Raw genomic sequence first — 14,679 nt, forward strand, 5'->3', positions numbered from 1 at the left:
ACCCTTCCCTTAGTACGGAAGTGTGTTTTAGGCTTTTAGCAATTATCTTATCACGTTATAAATTGTTGTTGTTAATTATAGATTTTCCTCTATATATTTTATATCTCAACCGCCTTTATTAGGCCTCTTCGATTAGCTTTCCATTTATAATAAACATCAAGATAAATTTTAATGATTTGTTTATATGCGACCTTTCCTATTCCTCCTCTAATCCGAGAGTAGGCGGTCCTAACTTGGAAACCGAAGTTAAACAACGTTGAGCCCTTTCAATCGTAAATAACTTTTACAGAGCAAATGATTTAAAACTTATTAAATAAATTTTTTTTAGTAAATATTTTATGAAAGATTTTCTTTGAATAGTCTTCGTACTGTTTCAAAGATGAACTAACGTTTAGTTTATTTATGCTACGCAGTTTGCGCTCTATCGTTACGATAGAGAGAGAGAGAACACGGTTTCACTTTGCAGAAAGAGTAAATCGATTCTGACGTTTTGTTCATTCTTCTTTCAAACTTAAATGTTTTAAATACTATTTTAAAGGAACTTGTTAATGAAAAACCTTTCAGTTTTTTCCTTTGGTCAAATAACCTGTTTATTGACGAAAGGTAAGTGGGCTCTTCTCTTCGGTGCGAAATCAAGAGAGAGAGAGAGAGAGAGAGAGAGAGACGGAGAGAGAGAGAGGAAGAGAGAACGTTCCGATCTTTATTCTCGTCCCAAGCGAGTAACGTTGTTCTCGAGTCAGTTTTTTACTCTCGTCCCTAGTCTCTGTACGGGGAGAAAGGATAAAACGTTTTTAGTTTTTATTCTCGTCCCTAGGCACTGTACGGTGAGAGATTGAAAACGTAGTTTTGAATGAACTAGTGTTTAGTCTCCTTCCCAGCCACTGATCTTTTTATCTTAATATATGTTTACTGTTTTTTTGCTTGTATTAATGTGCTTACATTATACGACTGATTTCGCAATTATAACCTTTTGATGAGGGTAGAATTGCGTGCTTCAGGTAGAAATCAGTTTTATTCATACCTAATGTGAATTGTTGTAAAATTCGATTTCAGTGAAGTAAGTGCAAAACAGAAAATCGTAGTGATAAAGTGATAATTGCGCAAAGTGTTATCAGTGTTGCGACCGAGGGTTCGTCTGTTCGTGCCTGTCATTCACCTAGTCCGAGACCTCTTGCAAGCTCCCAAGCCCAGGGGAGAAGTAATGTCGTACGACTTATGGGTTCGAGAGGACTTGATCAGCGAACAGACGTTCCCTCTATGGTTTCAGGCGTGTCTCATCAACACCGCCCCTACCATAAGACGAGCGAGACGATTTTCTCCTCGTCATCCGAAGGCTTTTCGCATAAGAAACCGTGGAACAAGGTTTCGAGGCCCTTTAAGCGAAAGTCAGTCCTTTCAGGACAGGTCTAGCGTCCTGGTTGTAACCATTAGGACAGCTCTGACCCTATGCAGTCATCGGAAGACTGCTCGCCGCCTAAACAAAAGCGTAACACAGGCTCCGAGAGTCTTTTTGTAGGCAAGGTTTTGCAGTCACAGACGTTACCCTCGTCTCTTACCGCAACCATTCTCGTTGATCCTAAATGGGTTGTACGGCAAGACATGCAGAATAAGCTTGCCTCTCTTATGGAGGACTATTCTGTTGAGCAGGTTCACGATGATCCTCGCCGCTTAGCTAATCGAGATCTTGGCCGTCAGCCGCCCAAACGAGCCTTTGCTCGTCCTGTTGACATTGACGTTACAAAGTCACGTCAATCGTGTTTTGTAGAGCCTCACTCGATGCAGTCCCGTGTTGACTCTCAGCCGCTTGTGGACGTTCAGCCGCTGCCGCTTGCTCTTGTTGACGTTCAGGACGTTCACCAACCAGCATAGTTGATTTTTTTTGACGTTGAGCGTCAAGCACCGCAGTCAAGAGTTGTTTTGACTGCTCAGTCTAAGCAGTCAAGGCAGTCTCGAGTTGACGTCGAACGTCCTCCCGCACCTGTTGTTGTTACTGGTCAGTCCTTTAAGCAGTTACATGACATAGCGTCCTTGACTGCTACTGATTGCTCCTTTGCGTGTGGACTCTGCTTGTCAAGCATTGCCACCACGGCAGGTCTCTCCCTTGCTTGAGACTCGGCTATTGTCGGACAAGGTTCCTTCAGATGAGGAAGTTGCTGATCCCCCTCCTACTGATATTCCCTTGAGGACTCTGTCAGACTGAGAGGAGCCTAAAGCTGCTCAGCCCTCTATGGACTTTAAATAAATCATGCTGATTTTTAAGGATCTTTGTCCGGATCTTTTTGTAACTGCTGCTCCTCGTTCGCCTAAACGTCAGAGTTTACACTAGGCCTAGCTACTTCGAAGCCGTTGTTTTATAAGCTAGTGCTCTCTCGCTCTTCTAAGAGAGCTTTACGTTTGCTAGGCGACTGATTAATCACCAGGAGGAGTTTGGGGGAGACAGCCTTTGCTTTCCCTACTTTTAAGCTGGCTTATAGAGGGAGAGTCTGATATGACACGGGAGAAGTTCTCGGCTTGGGAGTTCCTGCCTCTGCCCAGATAGACTTCTCAAACCTCATAGACTCTCCCTGGCGCCTGGCCATGAGACGCTCCAAGATTTTATGGTCGACTTCAGAGCTAGACCATCTCCTGTTAGGAGTTTTTTCGAGCGTTTGAAGTTTTGCTGTACAATTATGTCATGCATAAACAAGGCTTTCAGGGATGGCTCCAATGATCTGACAGCCACGTTCTCTGCAGGAACAAGTCCCTCAGGGATGGCTTCAATGATCTGGCAGCCATGTTCACTGCAGGAGTACGTAAGAGGCAAGTGCGCTCAATGTATTCATTGTCAAGACAAACTTCACGATGAAGTCTACCAGGCTGTCTTGACAGCATTAATGGAAGGCGACTGGATGGTCTCTCTCGACCTTCAGGAGGCATACTTCCACATTCCTATACACCCGGATTCCCAACCGTTTCTGAGGTTTGTTTACAGGAATGTGGGGTACCAGTTTCGAGCCCTGTGCTTTGGCCTCAGTCCTGCTCCTCTCGTGTTTACGAGGCTCATGAGGAATGTGGCAAATCCCTCCATCTATCGGGGATCCGAGCCTCCCTGTACTTGGACGACTGGCTTCTCAGAGCATCGTCCAGTCTTCGCTGTCTGCAGGATCTACATTGGACGTTGAGTCTGGCCAGGGAGTTGGGACTTTTGGTCAACCTAAAAGTCCCAACTGATCCCATCCCAGATTATTCTATATTTGGGGATGGAGATTCGCAGTCCAGTTTTTTTCGGGCTTTTCCGTCTGCCACCCGAATAGAACAAGCCCTGCTCGAAGTCTAACTAATGCTGAAAAGAGAACGTTTGTTCAGTCAGGAGTTGGAACAGTCTCGTAGGGACTCTCTCATCCCTGGAGCAGTTTGTCTCACTAGGGAGACTACACCTTCTGCCTCTCCGGTTCCATCTAGCCTCTCACTGGAACTAGGACAAGACGTTAGAGACGGTATCATTCCCAGTCTCCGAACCAGTAAAGGCATGCCTGAAATGGTGGGACAGCAATATCAGTCTGAGAGAGGGACTATCCCTAGCAGTCAAGAACCCAAACCACGTGTTGTTCTCAGACGCGTCGGATTTGGGTTGGGGTGCGACCCTGGACGGTCGGGAATGCTCGGGTCTGTGGACCTCAAGTCAGAAGAGCATGCACATCAACGGCAAGGAGCTATTAGCAGTCCACTTGGCCTTGATGATATTCGAAAGCTTCTTCGAAACTTAGTGGTAGAGGTCAACTCAGACAACACCACAGCTTTGGCGTACATCTCCAAGCAAGGAGGCACACACTCCTTCACGGTGCTCGAGATCGCAAGGGACCTTCTCTTATGGTCAAGAAATCGAGGCATCTCCCTGTTGACGAGATTCATCCAGGGGGACTTGAACGTCTTGGCAGACTGTCTCAGTCGGAGGGGTCAGGTGATACCCACGGAATGGACCCTCCACAAGGACGTGGGCAAGAGTCTTTGGGCTACTTGGGGTCAACCCACCATAGACCTCTTTGCCTCCTCGTTGACCAAAAGGTTACCAATCTATTGCTCTCCAGTCCTCGATACAGAAGCAATCCACATAGACGCGTTTCTACTGGATTGGTCTCTTCTGGACTTACATGCATTCCCACCATTCAAGATAGTCAACAAGGTACTGCAGAAGTTCGCCTCTCACGAAGGGACAAGGTTGACGTTGGTTGCTACCCTCTGGCCCGCGAGAGAGTGGTTCACCGAGGTACTTCAATGGCTGGTAGACTTTCCAAGAAGTCTTCCTCTAATGGTAGATCTGTTACGTCAGCCCCACGTAAAGAATGTCCATCAAAGCCTCCCCGCTCTTCGTCTGACTTCCTTCAGACTATCGAAAGGCTCTCAAGAGCTCGAGGCTTTTCGAAGGAGGCAGCCAGTGCGATTGCAAGAGCGAGGAGAGCTTCTACCGTTAGAGTATACCAGTCGAAGTGGGAAGTCTTTCGAGACTGGTGCAAGTCAGCATCTGTGTCCTCGTCCAGTACCTCTGTAGCCCAAATCGCAGATTTTCTTTTACATCTGAGAAAGGTTCGCTCCCTTTCAGCTCCCACGATTAAGGGCTACAGGAGCATGTTGGCTTCGGTCTTTCGACATAGAGGCTTAGATCTTTCCAACAATAAAGATCTCCAAGATCTCCTTAAGTCTTTCGAGACCTCTAAGGAACGTCGTTTGGCAACTCCTGGATGGAACTTAGACGTGGTCCTAAGGTTCCTCATGTCAGACAGGTTTGAGCCATTACATTCAGCCTCCCTGAAGGATCTCACCCTCAAGACACTTTTCATAGTGTGCTTGGCTTCGGCTTAAAGGGTCAGTGAACTTCATGCCTTCAGTAAGAACATCGGCTTTTCTACAGAAAAAGCCACTTGTTCACTTCAACTTGGTTTCCTGGCCAAAAATGAACTGCCTTCTCGTCCTTGGCCTAAATCTTTTGATATTCCTTGCTTATCAGAGATCGTAGGCAACGAACTGGAAAGAGTGTTATGTCCTGTTAGAGCTCTCAAGTTCTATTTAGCTCGTACTAAGTCATTACGAGGTAAATCTGAGGCATTATGGTGCTCAGTTAAGAAACCATCATTGCCTATGTCAAAGAATGCTTTGTCATATTTTATCAGATTTTTAATACGAGAAGCTCATTCTCACTTGAATGAGAAAGACCGATGTTTGCTTAAGGTTAAGACGCACGAAGTTAGAGCTATAGCAACATCCGTGGCCTTCAAGCAAAATAAATCTCTGCAAAGTATTATGGACGCGACTTTTTGGAGAAACAAGTCAGTGTTCGCGTCATTTTACTTAAAAGATGTCCAGACTCTTTACGAGGACTGCTACACACTGGGTCCATTCGTTGCAGCGAGTGCAGTAGTGGGTGAGGGTTCTACCACTACATTACCCTAATTCCAATATCCTTTTTAATCTGTCTCTTGAAATGTTTTTTAATATTGTTTTTTGGGTTGTACGGAAGGCTAAGAAGCCTTTCGCATCCTGGTTGATTTGACGGGTGGTAAAAGTCATTTCTTGAGAGCGCCCAGATTAGGGGTTTGATGAGGTCCTGTTGTATGGGTTGCAGCCCTTAATACTTCAACTCCTGGGAGTCTTTCAGCATCCTAAGAGGATCGCTGGGCTTCGTGAGGAAGACAGACTAATAAGGCAGAGTAATCGTCTAAGTCAACTTCCTTACCAGGTACCTTTATATATTTGGGTTTTGTTATGATATAACTGTCAAAAACTCTAAGCATATACGCTGTAAACTTAATTAACTCTGGTCTCTACCCACCACCATGGGTGTGAATCAGCTATTATATATTCACCGGCTAAGTTAAATATTTAAAAATGATATTTTAATTATAAAATAAATTTTTGAATATACTTACCCGGTGAATATATAAATTAAAGGCCCCCCCTTCCTCCCTGATAGAGACCCAGCGGGATGAGAAAAATTGGGTCTGTTTACATGTATATGCGGTATCTGGCCGATAGTTGGCGCTAGTGGGCACACCCGCAACCTTCATAGCGATCGCTCGCGAGTTTTTGTGTGTTTTTCTGTCGAGCCGCCGGAGGCTCAGCTACTATATATTCCCCGGGTAAGTATATTCAAAAATTTATTTTTCAATATTAATCTTACCCGATGATCATGTAGCTGTCAACTCTGTTGCCCGACAGAAATCTACGGTCGGGATACGCCAGCGATCGCTATACAGGTGGGGGTGTACACAACAGCGCCATCTGTGAGTAGGTACTCAAGTACTTCTTGTCAACAAGAACTCAATTTTTCCTCTGTCGTGCCTCCGGCTAGACCTACTAATACGCCGTCCCTAACTGGATTTGTTTTCACAACTTTTTGGTGAAGTACACTATTCCAGTTTTGAGCTTTCGCTATGCAGGGGTTTTATCTTCATTTCAAAACTTGAACTCGTTTTGGATAGATTTAATTATGGTGTCGAAGAGAGTATGGACTCTCTTTCACTTTTAAATGGCCGACCCTTCCCTTAGACGGAAGTGTTGGTGTCGAAGAGAGTATAGACTCTCTTTCACTTTTTATGACCGACCCTTCCCTTAGACGGAAGTGTGTTTAGGTTTTTGGTAATTTTGCTTAACAAAGTTATAGATTTAGTTTATATCTCTCCGCCATTTATAGGCCTCTTCGATTAACTTTCCATTTATTATAAACTTATAAAACTTAATTTTTATGTTTGTTTATATGCGACCTTTCCTAATAGTAGGCGGTCCTTACTTGGAACCGAAGTTAATTAACATTGAGCCCGTCATATCGTATTTCCTGTTAAGAATTTATGCTATTTTAATTTTAATGTTTTTGAAAGAATTTCTTTGATAGTCTCGTACTGTTTTCAAAGATGAACTAACGTTTAGTTTAGTCTCCGCAGTTGTTGACGTTCAGAACGTTCAACATGCGCTCTATCGTTACGATAGAGAGAGAGTATTTCACGGTTTCACGTTGCAGTAAGAGTAAACCGATTCTAGCGTTTCGTTCATTCTTTCTTAGCTTAAATGGTTTTAATTCTAATAAAGGAACTTTTTATTTGGGAAACCTTTCAGTTTTTTTCCTTTAACAAATAATATGTTTTAACGATATATAATTGGGCTCATCTCTCAGGTTCTAAGTCAAGAGAGAGAGAGAGAGAGAGAGATAGAGACGGAGGGAGAGAGAGGAGAATAAACGTTTCGTTCAAGCGGGAAACGTTGTTCTCGTTTTTTACTCTTCTCCCTAGTCGCTATAGGGGAAGAAGGTAAAACGTTTCTAGAGTTTTATTCTTGTTCCCAGGCTTTATGCGGTGAGAGATTTTAAACGTAGTTTATTTGATCTAGTGTTTAGTCTCTTTTCCAGCCACTGAATTCTTTATCTTTCATTATGTTTTTCTGTTACATTGTAAAACTGTTTTCGCAATTACTACCTTTTAATGAAGGATAGGATTGCGTGTTTCAGGTACAAATCACTTAAAGTTTCGAGTTCAGTGAAATAAGTGCAAACAGAAAATCTAAAGTGATAAAGTGATATGCGCAAAGTGTTACAGTGTTGCGTTCGAGGGTTCGTCTGTTCGTGCCAGTTGTTCACCTAGTCCGATACCTCTTACAAGCTCCCAAGCCCAGGGGAGAAGTAATGTCGAAGGACTTATGGGTTCCACAGGTCTTGATCGACGAACAGACGTTTCCCTCCGTGGTTTCGGGTGTATCTACACACGTTGCCGACGTGATCACCCCACCCACACAAAGACGAGAGAGCCCATTTATTCCTCGTCTGCGGAAGAGGTTTCTCGCAGAAACCATGGACCAAATCTTGTAGCTTTTAAGTGCAAGTCGGTCCCTTCCGCGCAAGTCCAACGGCCTAGGTGTAGCCACTGGGTCAGTTCGGACTCTCTGCAGTACGACAACTGCACACCTCCCAAGAGAGGCAAGGTGGTACCGCAACAGGCAGTAACTCCGTCTGTTGCCGCACCAGCTGTTTTAGACCCTCAGTCACAACGGACAGTAGCTCCGTTTGTTGTTGTCTTTCATAGACCCTAGTGGTCCATGCTGCAGACTATACAGTCTCAGCTTGCTCCTTCATGCAGGAGTATCGTGCTGGAAGGTTGACAATGCACCTGTTAACCTACAACCCGCCGAGGTTGTGCGCTCAGCAGATACTGCGGCTGCCTGCTCCCACACTCCACCTGTGAGAGCTCCACCTCCGATGCGCAGTCCACCCTGCCAGACGCATGTTCTTGCTGCACCATCCGTTGACATGCGTGAGCTACCGCATCAGCAGTGGGAAGGTGCTGTAGAGCTGCCGGGTTCCAGCTCTATGCGGCATTCTCCGCAACCCATGCGGCATGCTCCGCATACCATACAGCATGCTCCGCGTACCATTCAGCATGCTCCGCAACCCACCGCAGCCCCTCCCACGCACCAGCACTCTGCTTTTGTTGTTGCCAGCTCCCACACTCCGACTGCGGAGAAGGTTGACGATGCACCCGTGGGCCTACACCTCCCACGGTTGTGCGCCCGGCATGGCTTCCTGCTCTCACACTCTTGTTGTGAGAGCTCCTCCACCCATGCACAGTCAACCCTGCCAGATGTATGATGACTCCCACACACAGAGCACTCCGTTGCCGTGCGTGAGCTACCACAAGCTGCCGTGTTTTGACACGGTGTGTCAGCCTCCACAACACACTGTGGTTACCGACACTCGCCCGCAGCTAACTAGTCAGTCAGGAGTTGAGGCTTCCCCACACAACTTTGGTTGTTGCCAACTCACAGACTGTCAAACAGTTACATGACGTTGCCTTCTGGTCTGCTACTTATACACCAGTGCTGTATGTCCTCACGCTCCTGTTGTGGTTGACAGTTCAGTTTTTGACAGTTCACAGACTGTCAAGCAGTTTCATAACGTTGCCTTCTGGTCTGCTGCTTTTGCACCAGTGAAACCCTCACTGAGAGAACCTAGCTTTTCTCGGATATGGTTCCTGTAGATGAGAAAGTGCTGTTCTCCCTCCTTCTGATATTCCCTTGAGGACTCTGTCATTTGGAGAGGAGCCTTAAGCTGCTTAGCCTCCTATGGACTTTAATTTAAGCATAACATGCTTCCAGGGAGGGTAAATGGTTCCGCTTCAGTCGCTAACCCCGTCTGTTGCCACACCTGCTCCCATAGACCTTGGGCTTTGTTGCAAGACATGCAGTCCAAGCTTAGTCCTTGATAGAGGATTTTTTACGGAGAAGAACCTTGCCAACGACCTTCCTACCGGTTGGTTGTACGCCCTGTTGACGCTGAGGTATCCTACTCACGTCCGCCAGTTGAGATGGTTCCTCCAACGGTGCGACCCAGTGTGGGTTGCCAGTCGCACGTTGACGTTAAGCTACTCTCGGAGGTGGTTGTGGACGTTCAGTGTGTCACTGGGAAGACGTTCAACAACCAGCAGAGGTGACTTGTTGTGACGCAGTGCGGCAACCTCAGCAACCCGATAAGGGGTTGTCTGTACTACCCAGACAGTCTAGACAGTTTCGGGTTGTCGCTGTACTTCCTCGCATCCCCATGGTTGACAGTTCACAGACTGTGCAGCAGTACCATGATCTTGTGTCCGGCTCCGTCACGCATCCACCAGTGCGACCGGATTCAGCGAGTCAGACGTTGCCCACTCCGTTGCCGTTTCCTCATCAGTTTCGGATGAGGAACCCTCTGATGAGAACATGGCTGAACAAGAAGATCAATCCCCAGCCCTGCTATCCATCCAGAAGATGCTGAAGAAGGAATACGGCCCTGTCAGGCTGTGGATGAGTCTGGTTAGGACACTGTCATCCGTGGTTCAATTGGTGTCACTTGGAAGACTACACCTCCGTCCTCTTCGGTTTCATCTAGCTCTTCACTGGAAAAGGACAAGACGCTAGAAGCGGTCTCGATCCCGGTTTCCGGAAGATACGTCTGGTCTAACCTGAGGAAAGGACTTTATCAACCTTTTATAGGGTCTTCCCCTGACTGTTCAGACTCCCAACCACGTTCTCTTCTCAGACGCATCGGACGTAGGCTGGGGTGCGACCTTAGGCGGTAGGGAATGCTCGGGATTATGGAACTCGAGTCAAAGGACAATGCATTTTAACTTTAAGAAGCTTCTGGCAGTACGTCTGACCTGGAAAAGCTTCAGGTCTCTCCTTCAAGACAAAGTAATGGAGGTCAACACGGACAACTCCCTGCTTTGATGTTCATCTCCTAGCAAGGAGGGACCTACTCTCTGACATGGTGCGAGTTCGCTAGTGACCTCCTCTCCTGTTCAACAGGTCTAGACTTTTCACTAGTAACAATTTCTTCCAAGGCAACTTGAATGTCTTAGCAGTTTGTCTCAGTAGGAAGGGACAATAATTCCAACATATTGGACCCTCCACAGAGATGTATGCAAGAGACTTTGGGTCACCTGGGGCCAGCCAACCATAGATCTCTTCGCAACCTCGATGTCCAAGAGGCTCTCAATACTTTGCTCACCTATCCCGGACCCAGCAGTGGTTCTTTTAGATGCTTTTCTACTAGATTAGTCTCATCTAGATCTATATGCATTCCCTCCGTTCTAGATTGTCAACAAGGTACTGCAGAAGTTCGCCTCTCACGATGGGACAAGGTTGACACTAGTTGCTTCCCTCTGGCCCGCGAGAGAATAACTTACCGAGGTACTTCGATGGCTAGTAGACGTTCCCAGAACTCTTCCCCTAAGGGTGGACCTGCTACGTCTGCCACGCGTAGAAGGTACTCCAAGGCCTCCACGCTCTTCGTCTCACTGCCTTCAGAGTATCGAAAGACTCTCGAGAACTAGAGGTTTTTCGAAGGAGGCAACCAGAGCGATTGTTAGAGCAAGGAGAACATCCACCCTAAGAGTCTACCAATCGAAGTGGGAAATCTTCCTAAACTGGTGCAAGTCAGTATCCGTATCCTCGACCAGTACCTCTGTAACTCATATAGCTGACTTCCTCTTATATCTGAGGAAAGAGCGATCTCTTTCAGCTCCCACTTTCAAGGGTTACAGAAGCATGTTGGCATCAGTCTTCCGTCACAGAGGCTTAGATCTTTCCAACAATAAAGATCTACAGGACCTCCTTAAGTCTTTTGAGACCACGAAGGAGCGTCGTTTGGTTACACCTGGTTGGAATTTAGACGTGGTTCTAAGATTCCTTATGTTAGACAGGTTCGAACCACTTCAATCAGCCTCCCTGAAAGATCTCACCTTTAAGACTCTTTTCCTGATATGCTTAACCACAGCTAAAAGAGTCAGTGAGATTCATGCCTTCAGCAAGAACATCGGATTTTCATCCGAAACGGCTACATGTTCTACATCTTGGTTTTCTAGCCAAACACGAGCTGCCTTCTCGGCCTTGACCAATATCGTTCGTTATTCCAAACTTATCGTATGGTTGGAAATGAACTAGAAAGAGTATTTTGTCCTGTAAGAGCTCCTAAGTTCTTTTTTTAAAAAAACCTTTACGAGGCCCGTCTGAAGCTTTATGGTGTTCAGTTAAGAATTCATCTTTGCCTATGTCAGAGAATTCTTTATCTTATTATTTTCAGACTGTTAATACGAGAAGCTCATTCCCTTCTGAATGAGGAAGACCAAGCTTGGCTGAAGGTAAGGACACACGAAGTTAGAGCTATCACAACTTCCGTGACCTTTTAATAAAATAGATCTCTGCAAAATATTTTCGACGCAACCTTTTGGAAAAGCTAATCAGTGTTCGCGTCTTTTATCTTAAGAATGTCCAGTCTCTTTACGAGAACTGCTACACTCTGGGACCATTCGTAGCAACGAGTGCAGTAGTGGTGGGGGCTCCACCACTACAATTCCCTAATTCCAGAACCTTTTTAATCTTTCTCTTGAAATATTTCTGGGTTGTCCGGAAGGCTAAGAAGCCTTCCGCATCCTGGTTGATTTGGCGGGTGGTCAAATTCTTTCTTGAGAAGCGCCTAGATTAGAGGTTGTGATGAGGTCCTTTAGTATGGGTTGCAGCCCTTCATACTTCAGCACCTAGGAGTCACTCAGCATCCTAAGAGGATCGCTAGGCTCAGTAAGGAAGACGTACTTAAAAAGGCAGAGTAATGGTTCAAGTCGACTTCCTTACCAGGTACTTATTTATTTTATGTTTGTTATTTTGAATAACGGCTAAAATAAGATTCGGGATACTTAGCTTCTTTGTTAACATGTATGCTGGTCTCCACCCACCACCCTGGGTGTGAATCAGCTACATGATCATCGGGTAAGATTAATATTGAAAAATGTTATTTTCATTAGTAAAATAAATTTTTGATTATACTTACCCGATGATCATGAATTTAAGGACCCGCCCTTCCTCCCCATAGAGAACCAGTGGACCGAGGAGAAAATTGAGTTCTTGTTGACAAGAAGTACTTGAGTACCTACTCACAGATGGCGCTGTTGTGTACACCCCCACCTGTATAGCGATCGCTGGCGTATCCCGACCGTAGATTTCTGTCGGGCAACAGAGTTGACAGCTACATGATCATCGGGTAAGTATATTCAAAAATTTATTTTACTAATGAAAATAACATTTTATAATTAAAATATCATTTTAATGCTTGAAAGTATCTTGTGAGTGGCTAAAGCAAGGTACAGTACCCTTGAGACCAAACATATACAGTGTACATGTAATCAAGGTAAAACCCTACCCCCCCACACTATAGGACCAGGGAGGAGACCAGGCACTAACTTGTTGAAGACTTGGCAGTTAGAAATGATATTGTAATGGCTATTTGTATATTTTGTCAAACCCACATATACTGTTTTATGGAATACCCTGCCCTTCCTGCCAATTATCAAATTCACAAATAGCAAATCTGTGAATGGTTCCCGAGTCATCTAGATTCCTAAGTGTTCTCCTGAATCCTACAGGCAAATACATATACCAATCTTGATATATTCAACATCTGGACTTACATATCTTATGGTACTGACTATTCAGTCATTTGGGAGGAGTTCTCTTCTTAGTCCTGGAGATCTCACATCTGTGTTAGGGAGACAATTGTAAGACTAGCTTCTTCTTTCTGTTAATAGAAGATCTGCCATCCAAGGCCTATGAAAGAGCAAAGAATACCTTTTGGATTACAAGGGAAGCTAGTCCCATTGCTTTGACTGCTGCTGATTTTCGTCCATGTTTGGTGTTAGGGCCTGAATGAAAACAGGCTAGACTGCAGGACATCTTTTTTAAACGAAACAAAACTTCCCCAGGCCCTGGAGAGGAGTAGTTCAGAGACACCTTCGACACATCAGCATCCAGTTCTGGACCAGCCCCGGCGGAAGCAGAGAATCCAGAGACGGAATCAAGTTTTGTCAAGGTGTCGGCTTTCTTTCGAGAGTTCAACAAGATGGTGGTTTTGGAATAAGCCTTGAATGAAAGACAGGATGTTTGACTCTCTTCCCTTCTTTATTCCTCCCTCTCTTGAAGGTACAGCAATTATGGTCACTAATAGTATGATTGGTCCGCAGATGCAGGTGAACTTCATAAATAAGCAACCTTTCTGTTCATCCAAGATCTGTTAAGTAGTATCTCCCCCTTCCTCCAAGATCAGGGGAAGGTTGGATAGAATGTATTCAAACCCATTTTTAATAGCTGCAAATTCATTCAGACAACATATTCAATACAATAAATAGATTCTCCCATGACTTAATACTATTTACACTTGGTACAGGCCTAACCTAACTCCTGCAACAGCTCCATGCAATGATTGCTAGGAGGTTGGTAGAAATCATCCATCACCTCTTCTATACAGGACCAGGTGCTCTGACATTTCCAGAGAAAGTATAATCAGCCATAATTTGTTTCATAGGGAGTTCCTCCTTCTTACGGAGGAGTCTCCTATTAAGGGACGATGGTTGGTATCCGTGTAGGAACAGATAACAAATTTTAAAAGTAAGTTATATTTTTCCTAACTAAATTCCCGAGTTCTTCAACTTCAAGGAGAAAGGATTAATGAGGTAGAATCATTTAAGTATTTAGGAACTATGATCTCCAATACAGGGTCTTTAGAATTAGAGTTTAGTGAAAGATTGAATAAAGCAAATCAGACAATGGCTAGGTTAAGTAAAATTTAGAAATCAAAGCACCTTAAATTACAGATAAAAATCAGACTATATATCAGCTTAGTGAGATCGGTGTTAATCTATGGACATGAGTTATGGTATGACAATGAAACAATCTCCAATAGATTTAGTAGATTTGAGAACAAAGCCCTCAGAAGGATATTGGGAGTTAAATGGCAGGACAGGATTAGAAATGAAACTATAAGAGAGATTACTCGAGTACCATATGTGGATGAGATCATGATGAGGCGTAGATGGAAATGGTTTAGGCATGCTCTTCGCACTCCCCAATAGAGATTAGTTCACCAACTGCTCAGCTGGGCTCCACAAGGCACTAGAAGAGTTGGAAGAACCAGGCCTACATGGCTGAGGACTATGAAAAGCGAAGTAGGAGATGATGATTGAATTGAAAGCTCAAGATAGAGGCGACTGGCAAAATCTAACCGAGACCCTTTGCTTCAATAGGCGTAGGAGGAGATGATGAGGATGATGCTTTGATACTGAGGATTACAGTATTGGTAATGGTAAATGCTTCTATTGCTAAAAAAGATGCCTAGTATGAAGCACATTAGTTTAAATATCA

At 44.8% G+C, this 14,679-nt stretch overlaps 1 protein-coding gene across 2 annotated transcripts in view; it reads left to right on the top strand.

The window, feature by feature from the left end:
- The window catches only part of LOC137656519 (uncharacterized), a 95,962-nt gene that overhangs the window by 36,820 nt on the left and 44,463 nt on the right, over positions 1–14,679 (top strand). The gene's annotated exons all lie outside the window — the stretch shown is intronic.

This window comes from Palaemon carinicauda, chromosome 1, assembly GCF_036898095.1.
Source record: "Palaemon carinicauda isolate YSFRI2023 chromosome 1, ASM3689809v2, whole genome shotgun sequence".
Lineage (NCBI taxonomy): Eukaryota > Metazoa > Arthropoda > Malacostraca > Decapoda > Palaemonidae > Palaemon > Palaemon carinicauda.